We start from the raw sequence: 22,583 nt of genomic DNA, 5'->3' as shown, positions 1-22,583 counted from the left end.
GCATTCTTATTTCATCCTTGTATTTACAGTTGTTCATTGTTTAATCTCAATTCTGCAATCTTGTTATTAGTTCATACTTGCATTTTGGGATTAGGGTTTGAACTTGCATTACTTGATCTTACAATTTCAACAAGGGAATAGAAATCCTAATAGATATCCCGTGGCTCTCTCTTTCACAAAAAGAAGTAGCCAATTGTGCGATATCTCTAGGCTCTTTCGTATTCCGTAATGTGTGTCAAAAGGTAGGATTAGGGCATGATTAACCTAGTCTCGCTTTTTCTCCCACACATTTTGGTGAACCCGACGTGAATCTATCATTGCTTCCTCTTGCATTGCATTTGTTAGATCTAGATCTAGATTTAGTGTGTTTTCATTTCATTTTCATTAAAAAAGAAAAAAAAAAATTGTGTTTCTTTGCATTGGGTGTTTAAGTTTTGTGTAATCTTTTCAAAATGTCAGATTTTTATTTGCAAAATGTTCATGCTTTCGATGATTATTATGAGTATAGCCAAGACGAATTAGATGAAGCTTTAGATGAGTTTTTAAACCCTAAGGATGCCAAACCTTCATTTTACCAAAAACTCATAAACCTTGTTACTATGCCATTTCGTTGTGATGAGAAAGATAAGTCGAATGAGTCCTCTCAAGGGTACATTCCTATCAACTCTTCCACTAAATCTAGTAACATGGTTGTTTTCAACAATCCCCTCTATGAGGAGATGTCTCCTTTTGAATCAAAAGATAAACCTTTCAACCGATATGATCATGCTTTGTTGGATGATGCTCTTGATGACTTTGTGGCTTTATCGAAATCTTTAAACAAGAACAAAACTTCTAAATTAGTTAACATGATAAACTTGAATGAGCATAAAAAGCCTCTCTTTGAAGTCCAAGGAGCTTATCCTTCTCCCACCTTTCAAGTTTCTAAGTCACCTCTCCTTACTGTCCAAGGAGGGTATGATCATGATTCCTTTCGTACTCCGAATAAACCAATCATCACTGTGCAAGGAAGAAAACCTATAAGTCCTTATAATTATGCCAAGCAAATAACTAGAGAGAGTTATCATGCGGTTGCCCATACTTATAATAGGCAACCTAGTCCTCCTCCTGTTATCCCAGTTTCCCTTCCGAATCCTCAACCGGTGCTTCCACAAGCTCCCCGTATTTCGCAAGTTCTTAGTAAGGAATATGATCTCATAGAACAACTTAAAGCTACCCCTACTAAGATATCCCTTTGGGATTTGATTCAAACTTCTTCCACTCATCATGGAATGTTACAAGATGCCTTGAAAGATTTGAATGTTCCTCCACCGAATACATCTAGTAATATAGCATCTTTGGTTAACTCTGTGATGAATCCTAAAGCTCAAATTGTGTTTACCCAAGATGAGTTGCCTACTAGTGAAATTCAACATCAATATGATCCCTTGATGATTGTGGTTATCATGAAAGACACGGCTATAAGGCGAACACTAGTAGATAATGGCTCTGGTCTTAATGTGTGTAGCATTAATCTTTTGCATAAGATGAATGTGGATACATCCTTAATTGAACCGGACTCTCGTCCTATTCGAGGCTTTGATAATGTGGCTAAAACTTCATTAGGTACTATCACCTTACCCATCACAGTGGGGCCTATTACTTTGCCTACACATATCCATTTTATGTTGGGAAATCTAACGTACAACTTGCTACTGGGGAGACCTTGGATTCACAATATGCAAGCTGTCCCCTCTACATTGCATAGACAAGTTAAGTTTATCTATAACAATAAGACATATACCTTGATAGGTGATACTAATTTTCAAGCTTGTTTGCAAACATCCACTTCTAAGGGGGGTTCTTCTAAGCCGTCCTCATCTAGTGATGAATCTTTAAATAAGATACCTATCGGTGAATCCTCGCTCTCCGATGATCAAAATTCTTTGGATGAGTCTGGAGCTCTTGGAGAAGATTCTTCTCGACTTGAAACTACACATAAGAAGGATTTTGATCCTGGGAAGATCCTCAAAGACGACGATTGGGGATCCCTTGATTTTAATCCTACCTTTGTGGGTGAATATAAGGTTCCTTCTAGAGAAATTAAGGTTGAAAAGAAAGAAGAAACTAAAAATCAATCAACCTTACCTGAATCTATGAGTAATAATTTTGTGGCCGCCTCTCAAACTTCTTCTCCTCACATCTCTAATTATGAAGAGTTTGATTCTTTGGCTTATGAAAAACCACCTTCTCTTCCTGAAATGGCTGATCGTTATGGTCGTGGTTTTCGCATTTTTGCTAAGCATGGATATCATGGAAAAGGTTGTGGTGCTCATGAACAAGGGATAAGAGTTCCTCTAGAGACTAATTTTCACAATTATGCCTTTGGACTTGGCTTTAATCCCTACAAACGTACTAAAGCTTCTAAAAGACCATGCATTAGTGTTAATGCTATCTCTACATCTTTATCAATACAACATCCTGAGTATATTGATGGGGATCCTTTGTGTGCCTGTGCTTTGGATGTCTTCCCTACCGACGACGCTTTAGCTGAGTTCTTGGGAGCCTATGACACTCTTCCTCGTTATCATCACAATAGGGGACTCCCTTATTGTTTGAACACTGAAGCCTATTTTGGAAAAGAGATTGATAGTGACGAGATTGTGAAAGAATTCCCTCAGTTAAAGGATACTCCTCAACAAAGTAATCTTCTCATAAGTGACACCACTGATGTTAAGATGGACCCTTGCAATAAAGAGAAAGTCATTAAAATTGGGAAATGTTTGGATGAAGAGGAACAAAAACAATATGAAGAACTATTGCATGAATTCCCTGAGATCTTTGCTTGGGCATATTCTGACATGCCTGGTATAGATCCTAAGATCGTTACTCATAATATTGTCTTAGTTCCTGATGCTAAGCCCGTGAAACAAAAGATTCAAAAAATGAATCCTAAGGTGGCTCTGCTTGTTAAGGCTGAGATTGAAAAATTATTGGAGGCTGGATTTATCCACCCTATTGACTATTCCCCATAGATTTCAAATATTGTCGCTGTGACTAAACCAGACAACAAAATAAGAATGTGTACTGACTTTCGGGATCTAAATAAGGCTTCTTTAAAAGATGATTTCCCTCTTCCAAACATTGACATGATAGTTGATTCTACGGCAGGACATGCCTTGTTATCCTTCATGGATGGTTTTTCAGGCTACAATCAAATTTTTATTAACCCTCAAGATCAATTCAAAACTGCTTTCACCACTCCTTGGGGTACGTTTTGTTGGATAATGATGCCTTTTGGACTTAAAAACGCCGGTACAACTTATCAACGAGCGATGACCCTTATCTTTCATGATTATATGCATAAGATTTTAGAGGATTATGTTGATGATATTTTGGCCAAATCCTTTCTTCGCATGGATCATGTTAAAATCCTTCATCAAATCTTTGAAAGAATTCGTAAATATCACATGCGCTTGAATCCCCGAAAATGTGTTTTTGGTGTGGATAGTGGAAAACTATTAGGGTTCATAGTTTCGCATCATGGGATTGAGGTGGATACTAAGAAAATAGATGCTATTGTCAACATGCCACCTCCTAGAAATGTGTCTCAACTTAAAAGCTTACAAGGAAAGATTCAAGCTATTCGTAGGTTTGTGTCTCAGCTTGCGGATCGTACCTTTCCTTTTACTCAACTTCTTAAAAAGGATATCACTTTTCAATGGAATGAGGATTGTCAGCAAGCATTTGAAGATTTAAAAGTGTATTTGGCTAGTCCTCTTATTCTTCAACCTGCCGAACCTTCTAAACCCTTCCTTCTGTATACAGCTGCTTCCTCTCATGCTCTCGCAGCATTGTTGGCACAACATGATAAAGATGGTAAGGAATGTCCGGTTTATTACATAAGTCGTACCTTACTCGATTATGAGACCCGATATTCTGCGATAGAAAGACAATGCTTGGCCTTGGTATTTGCGACTCAAAAATTAAGACATTATCTTTTGAATTCAGAAGTCCATGTCATGGTAAAGTTTGATCCTTTGAAGCATCTTTTCTCTAAAACTGATTTATCAGGACGTCTAGCTAAGTGGGTTATGATGTTAACTGAATTTGACCTTAAATTTGTTTCACAAAGAGCAATTAAAGGACAAGCATTGACCGATCACTTAGTTGAGGCCCCTTCACCTTTCTCCTTCCCTAACCCTGAGTCTTTTCCTGATGACTTCATTCTTTCTATAGAGAAAGATGAAACTTGGGAGTTATACTTTGATGGCTCTAAGTGTCGTACGGGATCGGGGGCAGGTGTTGTTCTGGTTTCTCCTACAAAGACACCCATTCCCTTATCCTATCGTCTAAATTTCCTGTGTACCAATAACATTGCTGAGTATGAGGCTCTTATAGCGGGAATAAAAACAGCCTTAGCTCTGAACATAAAACACATACATATCTATGGAGATTCACAATTGATTATAAGACAAGTAACAGGAATATATCAAGCAAAACAAGACAAATTATCACAATATAAAGACCTTGCTATCTCTTTATTACAAAATTTTGATTCTTATACTATGGAACCTGTTCCTCGAAAAGATAATCGACATGCGGATGCAATGGCATGTGTGGCTTCTCTTGTATCTTTAGAGGACCCTGTGGTTGATCTTAAATTTGTTATTCACAACCTTATTTCTCCAGCTATTGTAGACGATTCTAGCTTGGTAACATGTTGTGATTTTATAGACTCAGATGAATGGTACTCGCATATCGTAAGATATTTGATCGATGGTACCTTTCCTGATTCTGCTAATAGGAACACTAGGGCTAGAATCCGCAAGCTGTCTGCTAGGTATATCATTCTTTCTAATATCCTTTACCGGAGGGGTTATGATGGTCTTCTCCTTCGTTGTCTTAACAAGTCGGAAATCCCTGTTGCTCTTGAAGAGGCACATTCAGGTGCCTATGGGGGGCATTTTGGGGGCAAATCCTTGGTTCATAGATTGCCTTCGTATGGGATACTATTGGCAAACTATGCAGAAGGATTCCTTTTCATTTGTTAAAAAATGTCATCAATGTCAACAACACAATAATTTGATTCATGCTCCTGCCCAAGAACTTCGTTCTCAAGTAGCTTCTTGGCCTTTTTCCGCATGGGGTTTGGATCTTATTGGTAAAATCTCTCCTCCTTCATCTCAAGGACACACCTTCATTATAACCGCAACAGATTACTTTACGAAGTGGGTAGAAGCTATTCCCCTTCGCTCTACCACTGCTGAAGTGATTTGTCAATTTCTTCTAGAAAACATCATTTCTCGATTCGGGATACCTTCTACTATTATCTCAGATAATGGGACATCATTTAAGAACAAGGACATGAAGAAATTCCTCGAGAAGTATCATATCAAACATCGATTTTCTACACCATATTATCCCCAGTCAAATGGTCAAGCCGAATCATCCAATAAGATAATTAAACAAATTCTTCGCAAAACTGTGAATAAGCATGGTAAGGATTGGAGTAACCAGCTAATCTATGCTCTTTGGGCCTACCGAACGAGTGTACGAATTGCTACGGGAACTACTCCTTATAATCTTGTTTATGGTGCTGACGCTATTATGCCTTTAGAGTTAGAAATTCCATCACTTAGGGTTTCTCTCAAAGGTATAGTAGATGATGACTCTTATAGAGAACAATGACTTCAACAGCTTGAGATGCTTGATGAACAGCGTATAAACGCTCTTGAGCATATTCAAGCGTATCACAAAACTCTACAACGAAGCTATAATGATAAGGTTATTCAACGTTCCTTCTCAGTAGGTGACTTAGTCTTCTATGAGAATCAGCGCAATGTGAATGCCTTACCTGCAGAAAAGGGAAAATTTAGTCCTAATTGGCTTGGACCATATATCGTTATTGAGGATTATGGATCAGGTGCTTACAAAATAGCGGATGTAGATGGTACGCCTCTTAAAGAACCTATCAATGCTATGCACTTGCGTAGATATTATGCTTAATTCTTCATTCCTTATTTATCTTCTTTTCAATTTTTCAACATTGGATAATATGTTAGTGTCTCTTAATTAAAGCAAAATAGAATTAAATGTTATGTTGTTTAATCTATATTGCTTCGTTCCTGACAAGCGTGCCTTCTTACTTTATGGTTTGTCTTGAATTCATTTATGTAAATTGTGAAAGATTTACATTCCATTATGCTAGCATATTATACAGTGTCGTTATGTGTTAAGTAGAATTGTATCATGTTGGGTTTAAGTTCAAAATTAAATCACATTAGTTATATGATTCTTAGACTTAATACATATTTCTTCCTTATCATCAATGTAGTACTTGATTAAATATTTAATTAAGTCACACATGTATCAATTTAATCATGGAGCATTGAGAAATCAATCACATGGAGATTAAATTTTGAACATACATGTACATTTACCAGATGTATTAGATTTAATCAAAGCAAAACATACATTGTTTTAAGCATTAAAGATAACACATTTTGAGACAAAAGAGAAGCATGTATATATACATATATATATATATGTGTGGATCGTATACAAATATAGGTCACTGTATATCCAAAATGTGACCTCTCCTACGTCATAAAATCATCTCCTATCCCTAGGGCTAGTGGCTGGAGAATGTCGACTGGACGCTCCCTCCTGATCTAGCCGTGAAGGTGGACCCATGGGTGTGTAGCGCGATACAGATCGTGAGTGACTCCGAGAGGAACTCTTGCGATCCCTATCCATAAGGATCGCGCGATAGGTGGTAGCCTCGGTCTGAGCTGCTGCTAGATCTCGCGGCGCCTACTGGAGGTCCTCTGATGGGACTCTCTCTCTCTGTCACGCCTGCTGGAGGTCCTCTGATAGGACTCTCTCTCTCTCCCTCCATATATCTACCTGTACTCGGAATGGGAAAAAAAAATCCTCATGCCGACCCGCGTTCCCCTGAGACCTATAGGTAATCTATGAGGAACTGGGGATCTGTGCTATCATGGAAATATCTATCATTGCCTGCTGAATCAGGGAACGCCATTCCTGCACATTAGTTGTGGTAGTAGAACAGATTTTTGTTAGTACCATTCTATATCATCAAAACATCAATCAATCAATATAAACCTACTATACCTGGATCTCCCTTGCGCCAGTAGGGATCATGATATGGTAGTATCTGTGCCTGGGAACCGCTAGGCTCCCCTCGCTCGAATAATCTATCCACGATGGGTGTAGGCTGGACGGTACTAGGGACAGGCCTCCGTATCGCCTCATGTTCCCCCTGTTGGGGAATAAGAGGTGGATCTAGTGCTATGGTATCGTCTCCTGAATGGTGGGGAGCTGCATTCGACTCCTCCTCATCATCTCTATCCTCCTCCTCGTCATCCTCCTCGTCATCCTCATCCTCGTCCTCATCCGCATCATCACCTGCATCTCCCTCGTCCTCCTCTCTATCTGTATCCTCCTCCTCCTCCTCGGCACTGGGCTGATCGCCTGTAGGCGGATTAGGATCTCCCACCTCCTCATGACCCTCTCCCTCCTCTGGCTCCTCTGACCTAGATCCCTGGTCCTCGTCTTGGTCTCCATGTCTCCATGGGCCTGGATAGCCTGTCGAATGATCTGGTGGAAAGATAGGACCTGGATATGATCTCATAAACCATGAGACGTACCTCCGCTGTGCTCCAGGCTCTGTAGAATAGTCTGTGACTACATCCTGATCAGATCCCTCTAAGTCTGTAGTCTCGATGTCATCTATCGTCGATCTCGCTACTGCTCTAGGTCTGGGAAGGACCCGTGAGTGTCGAGTATAGATGGGCACGTCGGCTGGAACACACTGCTCTAGCCTGAACTGCCTCTGTACTCGGTCAAAGTAGAAAGGGACTATGATGTGTGCATATCGTCCCCGCAGTAGGCGGTTCCTCTGTAGGCATGCAAATTGTCTCTCCATCCCATCCCATCTGTGCATCCATAGGTAAGGTCTCCACACTGTCACCTCGGCTGTCACTCTGTCAAAAATCACTCTCTAATATAACAAATCTCCAAATCTCCACTCGCTGGTAAGTGGATAAGTGAACACCCTAGGTCGCTCGCTCACTGTACTCAGCAGAAAGCCGATGGGCCTAGTGCATGTGAAGTGCTCTAAAATCCACACCTGCAGAAGTGTGCATGTCATCAAACTGAACCCCTGTCCAAATACGTACTCCTCAAGGTCGTGATAGAGATGCGCAAGCATGCTCCGACCCCAAGCATACACTCTCCTGTGTCTCTCCATCGCTCTGATACACCATGTGAGACCCCCATGCATGTGTGTCCCTCGCCCATTAGGGCAGACGGCTAGTGCTATGATGGCTATCATAAGGCGTCTCAGAAGGGGTACCTCCCCTGTAGGATGTAAGAGCCAGCTGACCATGATGCGACCTCTCATCTCGCTCGGCATGACTCTCCCTATGCAATACACCTACTCTCTCTGATGATCCTCCACTGACCGATCGGTCGCGTATGTAACGGTCGCTCCTCTGATAGGAAGACGAAGTATACGGTACACATCTTCGAGTGTGACTGTCAGCTCTCCTACTGGAAGATGAAATGTGCATGTGTCAGGATCCCATCGCTCCATCAATGCCATCAGCATCGCAGGATGGAACCGAATGGCCGGCATGAGGATCACATACCATAATCCTACTATCGACAGTGTGTCTCTCTCTGACTGAGTAAGCCGCGGAATCTAATCTCGTAAACTGCAAAGAATATGTCCCGCTGTATGCTCTCTCATGTACGGAAGGCCCTGCAACACAAGAACATAACCGTAATCAGTACTCAATCATCAAAATCGCTAATGCAAACTGTCGAACATCGTGTGCTAGTCCTGAAACCCCTCGCCAAGCCCTGATTGGGGACCATAGTGTCCTGTCAGGGACCATGGCGCCCTGTCAGGGACCATGGCACCCTGAGGGGACCATGGTGCCCTGTCAGGGACCATGGCGCCCTGAAGGGACCATGGCGCCCTTGTTAGGGACCATGGTGCCCTGGGGGGACCAGGGCGCCCCATAGGGACCATGGCGCCCTGGGTGGGCCCCAATCAGCCTTCAGGGCCGCATACAATCACAGAAAAGTCAAACATGCGAAAAATCAAAAGTCAAACGTTCAGTCAACTCACCTCGTCTAGTGGCTCATTGTCAATCACGGCCTGGCGCAGGATCTCGATCCTCGTGGGACGCTCCGGTCGTCGTGAAGGCATGATGATGGCTATGTGGGCTCCGCTGCACTGAATAGTATTATGAAATCGACAAAGTGACAAATACAAGTGTCACTTTCGAGGTATATGCTCTTGTTTGTTTATTCTTACTTTTTGAAACCCTAATTTTCCTCTACCATTCATTTTATCATAACTTGGGTTTGGGAGATGCGATTTTCAAGCCGTTTGTTGCGTTGGAATCGTATTTTCCTTCCCCTACTCTCGGGATGTTCCAAAAAGTACTCTGATGAAGCCTATTTAGTGAACACCCCTCATCAATACTACCTTACACAATTTGTCGTAAGTAAACATGCTACCCTGTTTCACCTCCCTAATAAGCAAGTCGAAACAGGGGGGGGCATATAGCTACTCACAGATTTCATCACTTTCCCTAGTAAGCATTAGGTGATTTTGTGATCTAACGTGTGTTTTGTAGGGTGCGGTTCCTAACTGTGTACTGCAGATAGCGCTGGGGGCTTCGTCCGACAACTTATGGATATATCCTTTTTCAAATAATGTTTACTTTCTGTACTTTAGCTTGCATATGCACGTAGTACTCATATGACCGCTAAAGTGGGGGCTAAATGTAGCGTCATAAATTGTACGCACTTGCTAAAGCAGTACAATTTAACACCTAGTTTAGCACCCGCCTTGGCGCAGTTGCACTTTGCATTGCATTTCCCCTTTAGCACTTAATTAATCGAATTAATTAGGTCTAAAGGTCCTATTTCATCATTCTCTACATCATAAAGTTGGGCCCTTTCACTAAAGCGCGCCCTTCGCATTTTATTCCTCCAATACATCACTTAATCAAAAACCCTAATTAGGCCCTATTCTGAGCTTGGGGGCTTAATTTCGGGGGTCAAAACATCTCGAAATCACCTGTAACTTCGGGATTCTCTCTAAAATCATCATATCTGACGGCCCTGAAAATTTGGTGAAAAGTTGTCGGGACTGTGGCGCCCGGAGTGCACACGGTCCCGGACATTTTTCCCGAAATTTTACGAGCGCGATCCAATCATAAAATAAAGCTTAACCCCAAGAAATTGGCGGGATATTCAATCTCTAGGTCGGCCAAAAGACGAAATTGTGACCTAGGGTTTCATACATAAGAGCTCTCTTTCTTCATTTGAAAGGATCCGATTTTTGTTTTCAGGAACTTCATATGCAGCGAAAGAGCAAATCTTTGAAGACTTCAACATCTTACAACATCCCTCTATCAAGCATTTATCAATTCCATTCATCCATTTAGGGCTTGGAAGACATTGAAGAACAATAGGAGATTACCGACTGAAGATTGGCTTGTACCCCTCCCTTGAGGGTTGGGTATGATTTCATGTTGTTTTCATGTCTTTGCATAAGCTTCAATACATCATTTATTCATGCTTTAGGTCACTTTGCATCTTGATTTAGAGCATTTACGTTATCATTTACAAGCAATTAGGGTTTACTTTCTAGGTTGCTCTAGTTTGCTTTCTTGCATTTTAGGACCTTGCACACACACTAGGTCTGCACACACAATACATTTTACAAAACAACTTGGCTATTCGTGGAGGTGGAAATCACCGAAGCGGGGGTTTGACTAAGGCAAAACCCTATATAGCCGCCCATACACCCTTTTTCAGATATCATTGCAGGTTTCGAGATTCAGACGACGCCGCGGGATATAGATCCGGAGAGAGAAGGTTGAGACAACACTCTGTATCAAATTGCAGAGCAGAAGACTGGGACAGGGGCGCTGGGTGCCCTAGTCCCTGGGACAGAGGCGCTGGGCGCCCTGGTCCTCCGGACAGACAGCTTTCAGACAGCTTCCCGACAGTGTTTCAGAGTGCAGAACAACAGTTTCTGGTGCAGTTTTCAGGACAGTGGCGCCCGCGCCCCCGTCCCGAACATTTTCAGTCCGATTTTGACTCCGGGTACACATCTGCATTCTTATTTCATCCTTGTATTTACAGCTATTCATTGTTTAATCTCAATTCTGCAATCTTGTTATTAGTTCATACTTGCATTTTGGGATTAGGGTTTGAACTTGCATTACTTGATCTTACAATTTCAACAAGGGAATAGAAATCCTAATAGATATCCCGTGGCTCTCTCTTTCACAAAAAGAAGTAGCCAATTGTGCGATATCTCTAGGCTCTTTCGTATTTCGTAATGTGTGTCAAAAGGTAGGATTAGGGCATGATTAACCTAGTCTCGCTTTTTCTCCCACACACTTGTATTAGCTAATAATTATTTATTTAATTATTAGTCTATTATACTCTACACTTAAGCTAAACTTGGGCATTTAATAATATTGTAGGTATTTAATAATTATTAAATATGCATTATCGCTTTAGGGTTTCTTTAGGGTTGCACATATTTAGGGTTGCACACCTTTAGGGTTGCTATTATCCTTTTACAAGGATTGTATTGTACTTTTTCATTAATTGATTCCCTCTCTGAATGATAATCTTCTTCTTCAGAGCCATTATTGTGTTTTTGCCTCCAATCTTCTTTTGTGACAAGTATTTTGCTAACAGGTGTTCTTGGGATCTCTAAAGTTATATTTTCTCAACTTCTTCATGGTATCAGAGCCTACATCTGCTGCTACTTGTTTTTTATTTTTTCAGAAGATTTTTGGAGGTTAGGGTTTTGATTTTTTCAGAGCTTTTTTATTGGATCTAGGGTAGTTATTTTGTTTCTGATCATTTTGGGCTCAAACGAACTTCATTGTTGAGCTAAGAACGCCCCAAAACTCCCCATTTCCATATAAAACTTGTCAAATTTTGATAAATTTGGGTTTTGGACATTTTTTTGGTTTTGCCTTTTTTTTGTATGAATTTCGAGAAATTCGTTAGAAAAATCATAAAAATAATAATCTTAGAGCATTTTGGGCCAAAAAAGGCCTCATCGTTGGCTTCCAAAGGGCGTTTCCAATCATTTTGATATATAATTCGACCAATTTCAGTGACAAGGGCATCTGGGCCATGATTTTTCCATTGGCACGCTTTATGAGACACAAAAACCAATATGGTTGTACCTGCAAATGTGTCAGAAAATTTTTGTCAATTTTTTTCTTTACCCTCTTTACACCCTTAAAGAGGGGTTTTTTTTCTTTTTTTTCTTTTTTCTTTTGGTCATAACTTGGTCATACGAAGGCGTTTTTTCAAAAACTTCATATCATTGGAAAGCTCTTTTCGAGCTCTCTTCAGATCTAGAGGTTTGATTTTCTGATTTTTCTTTTTTGATGGTGCTTTTTGTTGTCAAAGCTAGAAGTTCCTTTTTGCACTCCAGGAGACATAACTTGATTATCCGAACTCCATTTTTCAAAAACTTTATATCATTGGAAAGATTGTTCTGTGCACTTTCCAATCATATGAGTTTTCTTTCTAGATTCTACTCGAGGTACATTTTATTCAGTTTTCTTCTTTTCAGCACGCTGGTGAATATCTTGGATGTTTCAGGTCTTGGGATCTCTTTCTTTGAGTAGGATGTCTTGTCTTTGGTTGTTCTTTCTGTATTTTCAGCCTTATGTCTCTTTTGATCATTATAGACATTTTTTTGTAAGCATTTTCTTTATACAAACATACTAAGATAAAGTGCCACTATGGTTCGTTGGATCAACTCTTCAGGCTTTGGTGTTTTATGCCATCTGTATCTTCGAGTTCAGTTGTTTGCCTCTGTTTGTCATTTGATTCTAGTAGTGTTATTTGAGGGCACTCATGCAGATTATAGTCTTCTCTACCTGATCATCTTCTATTTCAGTGGAGGTTCTTCAGATTGACAGTTATTCTTCGACAGTGTTTGCAGGTTCTTCATGCTTCAATGATTCTTCTGCTCTTCTCTTGTTCCTATCTTTTTGGAACATTCTTGTTTGGAGGCTTTTTCAATCCTTCACTTGCTTTTTCCATCTCTTTTTGGACTAGAGTTTTTTTCCCACGTTGTTTTCTCTATTTCTTTGGTTCAAAGAGATTTGGTTGTGATTGGGTACTTCATCAGGATTTGTTGTCGGGACCCAAATTTTTGCCTTCATCATGTAGTTGCATTTTTTGCTTCATGCATTTAGTATTTTAGCTACTCCCTAAGTTCATCTTAAGGGGGGGTGTTAGAGTTATCTTGTATTAGCTAATAATTATTTATTTAATTATTAGTCTATTATACTCTATGCTTAAGCTAAACTTAGGCATTTAATAATATTGTAGATATTTAATAATTATTAAATATACATTATCCCTTTAGGGTTTCTTTAGGGTTGCACATATTTAGGGTTGCACACCTTTAGGGTTGTTATTATCCTTTTATAAGGATTGTATTGTACTTTTTCATTAATTGATTCCCTCTCTGAATGATAATCTTCTTCTTTAGAGCCATTATTGTGTTTTTGCCTCCAATCTTCTCTTGTGACAGGTATTTTGCTAACAGGTGTTCTTGGGATCTCCAAAGTTGTATTTTCTCAACTTCTTCGCAAAGGATAAGGATACAATCAGTAAGAAAATCAATACTATCAATCTCTATTATCCCGTGTTTAGGAATTTGTGGAAAGTCTTCATGGAACATTGCCAGATGAAAAGTGGAGCTTGATAGTGTCTCAATCATTGGACAAGCCTTTAAGGATAATATGTACATAAATGTTTTTATCCATAAGCAATTGAAGAAATTATGGCTACAAGACAACATTTGGAGATTATAATAGCTAAACTTCCTCACTTAGAGGATACAAGGAAGTTTAAGACTTTAGTCAAGAACTTGATAATAAAATTAAAATATACAAAAACTCCAGATGTAGAAGAATTGCATTATGTAGTGGAAGTTTTGGACAGCACTTTTTGAATAAGATAGCAAATTTTTGAGGTGATAACACTTCAAATTTTGAATAGAATTACAGTGTAAAAATAGTTGACTGTTGGCTAGAAAATAAGTTATAATTTCAGTTATTGGTCAGATAAACTTTAGTTTTGGTAGGGGGTTAAATGTGGAAGTCAAGGCCATGTTCTTTTTTATTTATCACACCCAAAGGACTCTAGTAACTTTTGATTGAAGTGCAACAAACAAAAGTAATGAAAAACCCACATTTTTGTGCAAACCCATAGAGGAAGAAAACAACAGTTAGCAACAAATAAAAATGATGATGAAGGCTGTACTTTTCTCCAAATTTGGCCACCAAATCAATTGAAAACAACTTAGATGGATTTTGGGGAGCTATAGTTTTAGTTTAGAAGTAGTTTTATGCAATTTTTTGGTTATTTTTAATAAATTTCAAGCTCTTTTTTCGCCCAAAAACCCTAGTTTCGAGTTTGCAAAATTACATTTGTAAGCTCTATATAAACCTATCTTTTGATTGTAATAAGGATTGGATATTTTTTACAAACATTCTAATGATATATTAATGTAATTTTGATCTAAGAATTCTATCGAAGCTTGTGAAGTGTGGATAAATTTTATTCATATTTCAATATTTTAATTTGTATTAACTATCCAAATAGTTCAATAGATGATATTGTTGATTGTTTAATATTTTGAAAGTGAAGGATAACCAAATCACATTAAATTTCAAGGGACGTATTAAGAATTTCATCCTGCATGTGCACATGAGTAATCATGGTTGTGTAGTTTGATGAATTATAAAACTCATCATGATATTTCATTCCTTAATGATTCCATCATATTTTCATGGATTGTGTTGATCTAGTTTATGCAAATGCAATTTCTATCATCGTGGTTTAGTCATCCATGCTTTGAATTATTTATTGGTTGACATTGTCCAATAGATTTTTCTTTGAAGTTTTCTCTCTAAGCCTCATCTTTTTTAATTTATTCATGATCTTGAGTAATGCAGGATTTTAGAAAAGCTTTGTTGTTAAACTCCAAGTTGTAGATTGCAATAAGATAATTACTTCTGAGGAGATTATTACAGTGTAAACAAGACATTATTTTTATGCTCCCACCTTATAAGGTTGGAAATCTATAGGCCTCCTTAGATATTCCACATTTGTTCCCACTAATCTACCATACACAACTAAGACCTGACCTTCCAAAACCTTGGAGCCAAGTTTACTTCACTTAGCAAGAGAGGATTTCTGACAATATTTTTCTTGTCATTGTCTGTGCTAACACCTTGGTCAAATGAATCGGTGCTAGAATGAGGGCTTTCTACTTGAAAAGTTAGAAAACATTGTGTCATTAGCTTTTGAAAGATACATGAGGCTCTTATGACCTCCTGTTGAAAAAATAGAGTTCCTTGAACTCTCCTAGCATAAAAAAAATAAGGGCTGATGTAATGGAGTAAAAATTAGGGTTTCCACCACAAGAAGGATGAAAATCGCTAATTTTACTTAGAGACCATTAAATTGGGGAAAGATGGGAATTAGATAGATGTAAACCTAATAAATATAGATTCTGATCTAATTCCTGGGGAGTTTTTAAGTTTTACTCTTCTTTCCCTAGAGTTGAATTGAATTGTTGAAGATGCTAAAATTAGGGCAAATGGGTTGGAATTAAAGTAATTATGTGCAAATAGTGAGCTACAGTCATTGGATCGAGCCACAAACCTGGATTTGAGGAATATAAGAGTATTCAAACTTGTTCCCAGAAGGAGTTCCTGATTTGTCGAGATCAAGATGGTGGTTGGTCTAGTCCTCTGCACTTTTCGCACTCCAATGGGGGATTAGTTCATCACTGTAAATAAAGCCAATTCTAAAAATCGTAGCTTCGTACCTATTCCTGTGCACACTAGAGAAGGGAAATAGGATTTGGGTAAGTAAAACCCTGATTTAGGACTTAACCTTGAATGAAATATATCAAATACTAAAATAAACAATGGAAAGATATACCTCAAATCTGTAATGACTGATAATGATGCTTTGCTTTTTGAATGTAATCACATATGTTGTATGAAATGACACGAACATGAAAAAACCCTAATCACACATACATTCTTGCATATGAATGATGTAATTTTCTCTACAATGGTTGAATGAAGAATATGCAACCTTCAAGATCTCTGGAAATGCTTGAACACTTGAATACTTGATTGCTGGATGAAACTGCTAGGATATGGAGGCTTCCCCTTTTGAAATGAATTGATTAATCTCTTCATATATGAGATCCTAAGGAAATTTACTAATTAGGCCGATCTCCAATGGTCATATAGAGCCACCAATTTCATTTCACGCCAGAGAGATAGGTCCCATCCTCCACTTGAAAAATGGGCCCCATTGAGGGAGACCAGGTGCTAGTGCCCTAGTCCTCCTCAATCAAGGACCAAAATTTAGGCCCAAAGAGGAGGACTCCCCTCTAGAGATTCATTTGATAGATGTATATTGCATCAAAATTGGAGTTAAGTGTTAGACAGTTCAAATAATCAAAAGACAACTGAGAGTGGGGGGGGGTGAATCAGTTGTCATTGATTATAGGAACCATTATCAATTTAAACTTTAATACCGGAACCCAAAACATTAATACTGGAATAGTAGTTAAACCAATTAAGAATAAACAATAATCACAAAATAAAAGCCATCCACATAACACCAAGATTTGTACGTGGAAAACCATGGTGGGAAGCCTACCCACAGTCAGATAATACTTTTGCAATAAGTATGTGAATTACAATTGAGGGGCCTACACATGCAGGAAGGCCAATAGCCTAGAGCGCATTGCTCATCACAAAAGGAGCCTCATTGACTACATATAAATCCAAACTACAATCTGAAGAAGTGTTGAACTGCAAAAGATAGCATCTCCTATGCCTAAGTACAGTTTCGGTTAAACTCAATACCGGAGGACTAAATCCTCTAACATAAACCCAATTCGATTTCTAATGATCGACCAACTCCTTTGCCTACATGATATTACATTATTCGCACATTTCATTCCTTGACCATGACCTCTTACAATAACCATGATGATCTACAATGAGATCTTACATCTATATATACAAACCCTCGACCCTAAATAATCAGGTCGGCCACCAGATAATAAATCAATTACATAATTACAAGCCATGTTGGCCTTAGACCAAATGAATAATATCAACACATAAGACATCCTGGAAATACATCAATAGGTCCTATCCACATGTTTCAATAAAGTTGGTCCATAACCTAGATCAACCGGGACCAAGAATAGGTCCACACACCACAACAATGATTCTTCATCCACCAAGTCTTGAACATGATCACCAACAACATCCTAAAACTCCATCAGAAGCTACACCAACACCACTTATGAAATTTATCAAAGATCTCTATCAAAAGCTTTGTCGATGAAACCCTTGCCGGAACCAAAAACCAATCTCCTAAGAAAGCAGGATATCAACCGATCACCAGACCAAAACCAACTGACCAATTATGAGCATGAGTATCATGAACAAGCCAATTACATCACCAGACTATACCGGATCATCTCAGATAACCAGAAAGGTGTCGGTAAAGCATCCAAACAACTAGTGTGGAATTAATGACAAAACATCAATGCAACACATAATCAATTCCACCAAATGGTCAACAATCTCCCCCTTTGGCATTGATGGAAACACTAGATGTGAAAAATATCTAAGTACCAAGAAATGCCAAACAAGTCTCCCCCAATGGAAGACATGCAACAATCTCCCATAGATAGCTCTGAAAATCAATATCTCTCCCCCTTTATTTTTCTTTTTTCATATCAATATCACTCCCCCTTTGACATCAATGCCAGAAATTTGACAGAAATATCAAAGCAAAAACATAAGCCTCTGAATCACAAATTTGACTACTCCCCCTGAGCAGTAGCATCCCACATCAGTACCAGAATGAATAGTATCTTTGATAATGCATGCCAGACTGATGCCAAACCGCATCAATCGAGTCTCTACCGAAGGGGCAGAAACTCCCAATTTGTCTCTCAGGTACTCAAATTATTCCTTGTACAAAGGTTTAGTGAAAATATTTGCAATCTTCTCTTTAGTGTTCACATAAACTAGTCTAACTTCATTTTCTTCCACCTTCTCCTTCAAAAAGTTATACTTGCTAGATATGTGCTTTGTTTTGGAATCAAATACCGGTTTCTTTGATATATCAATAGAAGCAGAGTTGTCACAGTGAATAACTACCAGTGCATCACAATCCACCTTTATATCCTTCAACATTTGCTTCATCCATAAAACTTGTGTACAGTTAGTAGCAGCAGCAACATACTCAACTTCAGCGATAGATAAAGAAGTACATGACTGTTTCTTGTTGATCCATGAAACCAACTTCTTTCCAAGAAAGAAAGCTCCACCAGAAGCACTTTTTCGGTCATCAACATCTCTAGCCCAATCGACATCTATATATGAACATAAAGTAAAGTTATCATCCTTAGGGTACCACAAACCATATTCTAATGTACCTTGCAAGTATCTAAAAATCCTTTTCACCGCCATCCCATAATTTTCTCTAGGATCACTCTGAAATCTTGAAATAATACAAACAACATTCATAATGTCAGGCCTAGTCTGAGTCAAATAAAGCAGACCTCCAATCATAGATTTGTATCTTGTAGGATTTATTGGTGAAAAAACATCTTTTCTTGTCAATTTCTCACTGGTAACCATAGGAGTACTTACCGGTTTAGAATCTCCCATACAAAATTTCTTCAACAATTCCTTAGCATATTTAGTTTGACAAATGAAAATACCTTTGTCGGTCTGAGTAATCTGTAAACCTAAGAAAAAATTCATCTCACCAATCATAGACATCTCAAATTATTTCTCCATATTCTTAGAAAATTCTATGCATAACTTATCTTCACCTCCAAAAATAATGTCATCAACAAATACTTCAATAATTAATATATCATCATCAATGATTTAATAATATAAATTACTATCAGCATTGCCCTTAGTAAAACCAAGATTCAAAAGATATTTATCCAACCTTGCATACCAAGCTCTAGGTGCTTGTTTTAATCCATATAAAGCTTTCCTTAACCTGGAAACCATATATGTATCATCTGATAGTGAAAAACCATCAAGTTGCTCAATATAAACTTCCTCATCAAGATACCCATTAAAAAATGCACATTTAACATCCATCTAATAAACCTTATAGTTTTTATAAGCAACATAGACAAGAAATAATCTTACAGCTTCAATCCTAGCTACATGTGCAAAAGTCTCTCCATAATCAATTCCTTCCTTCTGAGAATATCCTTTACAAACCAATCTAGCCTTATTCCTTATAACTTGACCATCCTCATTCAATTTATTCCTAAAAACCCATTTAGTTCCAATAACATTTTTATTTTTAGGCCGGGGAACCAAGCTCCATGTGTTATTTTTCTCAATTTGATCTAATTCTTCTTCCATAACTTTCATTCAATATTCATCTTTACATGCCTCAATTACAGATACCGGTTCAACTTGTGAAATTAAACATACCTCATTAGTTACCAGTCTTCTTCTTATCATCACTCCATTTCTCTTATCCCCAATAATTTGATCTTCTGAATGATTCAATCTCACATACCTAGGAGTCTTCTGACTTTCTATTCCTCTTCCCTGTTCTTCAGTTACTGTAGAATTCTCTGATGTTGCTAGAGTAACTAGTTCAACTCTATATTCCGGTAAAGGTGCTACCGGTTTATATATAATCATTTCCACTACCGGTTCCTTCTCATAAACTTTGATTTGATTTATGTTAAGCTCATCTACTTTGACATTAGCACTCTCCACAATTCTATGCAATCTCTTGTTATAACATCTATATGCTTTGCTTTCATTAGAATAACCAAGAAATATTTCTTTATCACATCTAGGATCAAATTTTCCAATAATATCATCTCTCATGATATAACATTTACTACCAAAAATTCTGAAATACTTAACTGTAGGTGTATTGCCAAACCATAATTCATAAGGCGTCTTACCAGTTTCTCCTTTGATATGTACTTTGTTGAATGTATAAACCATTGTGATCACTGCTTCTCTCCAGTAGATATGAGGTAGACTAGCTTCCATCATCATTGTTCTAGCAACATCCAAGATAGTTCTGTTCTTCCTTTCCATAACTCCATTCTGCTGAGGTGTCTGGGGTGCAGAAAATTGTCTTCTTATACCATGTTTGTCACAAAATTTATTAAACTCATCGGATGTAAATTCTCCACCATGATCTGATCTCAAACATTTAATCTTCAATCCTATTTCAGTTTCCACTTTAGCCTTAAATATTTTAAACTTTTCAAATGATTTAGATTTTTCTCTTAGAAAAGTAACCCACATCATTCTAAAATAATCATCAATGATTAGCATGAAATATCTATCACCTTGAAAAACTTTTAACTCTAGCAGGTCCACACAAATCGGTATGAATAAGATCAAGAACATCATTTGATTTATCTTGTATACTCCTGTAATCACATAAATCTGTCCACTTAATTAAAATGAATATTTAGTATTTATTTGATTATTTAACCATCAATCAATAATTAATTAAATTAATATATTTAATTAATTCATCTTAACCCTCTTCTCCTTTTAATTAAATAAACTATTCAATTTATTTGATTTAATTCACTTAACCAAATTCAGACCATTAATTAAATAAATAAATCATATTTATTTAATTAAATCTTCTCTCACATTTAAATAAATTAATATTTATTTAAATTCTCCTAAAATCCCACCTCTCACATTTAAATAAATTAACATTTATTTAAATCACCTTTATCCTCTACCCACTTGCATTTTCCTACAAATGCAAGTTGCACAACTATTTTAAATAAATCATTTATTTAAATCACCTTTATCCTCCACCCACTTGCATTTTCTTACAAATGCAAGTTGCACAATTATTTTAAATAAATAATTTATTTAAATCATCTTTATCCTCCACCCACTTGTATTTTCCTACAAAAGCAAGTTGCACAACTATTTTAAATAAATTATTTATTTGAAATCCTATTTATCCTCACCCACTTGAAACCTTTAATGGTTTCCCTTAAAGTCTTCAAACTTGATGGCTTTAAAGTCTTCAAACTTGATGGCTTCCTTCTATAGTCTTCTTAAGCCTTTAATGGTTTCCCTTAAAGTCTTCAAACTTAATGGCTTCCCTTAAAGTCTTCTTAAGACTTTAATGGTTTTCCTCAAAGTCTTCAAGCATTTTAATGCTTTATCTTCCTTTTTCTCATTTAAATAAATTAATATTTATTTGAATATTTATCCAAATGCAAATTACACCATTTAATTGAAATAAATGATTTTATTTTAATTGAAAATACCAAAATTCCTCCCACTTGCATTTTCCTACAAAATCCACTTGCATGCCTAAACCCCTTCTAGATTCTTCTAAACCCTTCCTAATTAACCTAATCCATCCTCTAAATATTGTCACATTCCTAAGCAAATTGGAGTCACTTCTCAAAGACTCCAAAGTCTTTGAAAAACAATTAATGTTTTGTGTGTTCAACAAATTAACCTCTAAAGTCTTCCAAACCACTTATGGCTCTTACATGACCATTAATGGTTAATTCCACTTGCACCCATGGTTAAGGACTTTGACCCCTAACTTAACCCTCATGTAACCCATGTGTCTCTTCAAAGCATTTAATTCTTTGACTAGGGTAACCATCATGTCCCCTCAAGCATTTAATGCTCCTTATCACTCCTCTCAAGCCTCCTCATGGTGACACTTGTCAACATGGGATTGGGTTGAAAGTCTCACATGGATTGAATATCTTTCAATCCTAACCCTTGTTAAGATTACTCAATCTTAACCCTTCATTTCCCCATTTCTTCTATAAATAGAACCCTTCTCCTCAAGCAAAAAGAAGCATTAGAGTATTGTTGTTATACTGGCATTAGCATAGAGCTTTCTCATAGCATCACTATCTACACTTGCATAGCATTTGATTAGCATATTCAACTATCTTGAATCTCCATATGGCATCCATGCCTAGTGCTAAAAGCTGAGAGCTACACTCATTTGGGACTTGGAGAGGAGAGGAACAAGGGAGGAGCAACTATGAACATCTTGATTAGCTATTTTATTCTATGTTTATATGCTTTCTATTTCATGCTTAATATCTCTCTTGATATGCCTGTTTAGGATAATCTTTTGTTGCTAACACTAACATTTGTTTCTTGTGCTCTTGTGTGTGTTGCCATCAAACAGATTTTCTAATCCTTTTTGCAGAGCATCATTTGGTGAACCCGACGTGAATCCAAACACTAAAAAGATCAACTTTTTTTTTTAACCAATAACATGTTTGAATGTTGAAAATGTCACACAGGTTGTGCTTTTGACAATGTTTTGGCGCGTTTGACATTATTTTGGCGCTATTCACCCTGTTTCAGTGCTTTTGCCTTCTCTGTCTTTCCCTTTCTTTTAGTGCGTTTGTGTTAAATAGCGCCTCTGTTCAAACACAGACC

The sequence above is a fragment of the Cryptomeria japonica genome, chromosome 2 (genome assembly GCF_030272615.1).
Source record: "Cryptomeria japonica chromosome 2, Sugi_1.0, whole genome shotgun sequence".
Taxonomy (NCBI): domain Eukaryota; kingdom Viridiplantae; phylum Streptophyta; class Pinopsida; order Cupressales; family Cupressaceae; genus Cryptomeria; species Cryptomeria japonica.
The sequence above is the reverse complement of the archived record's forward strand: the minus strand, read 5'-3'. Positions refer to the sequence as shown.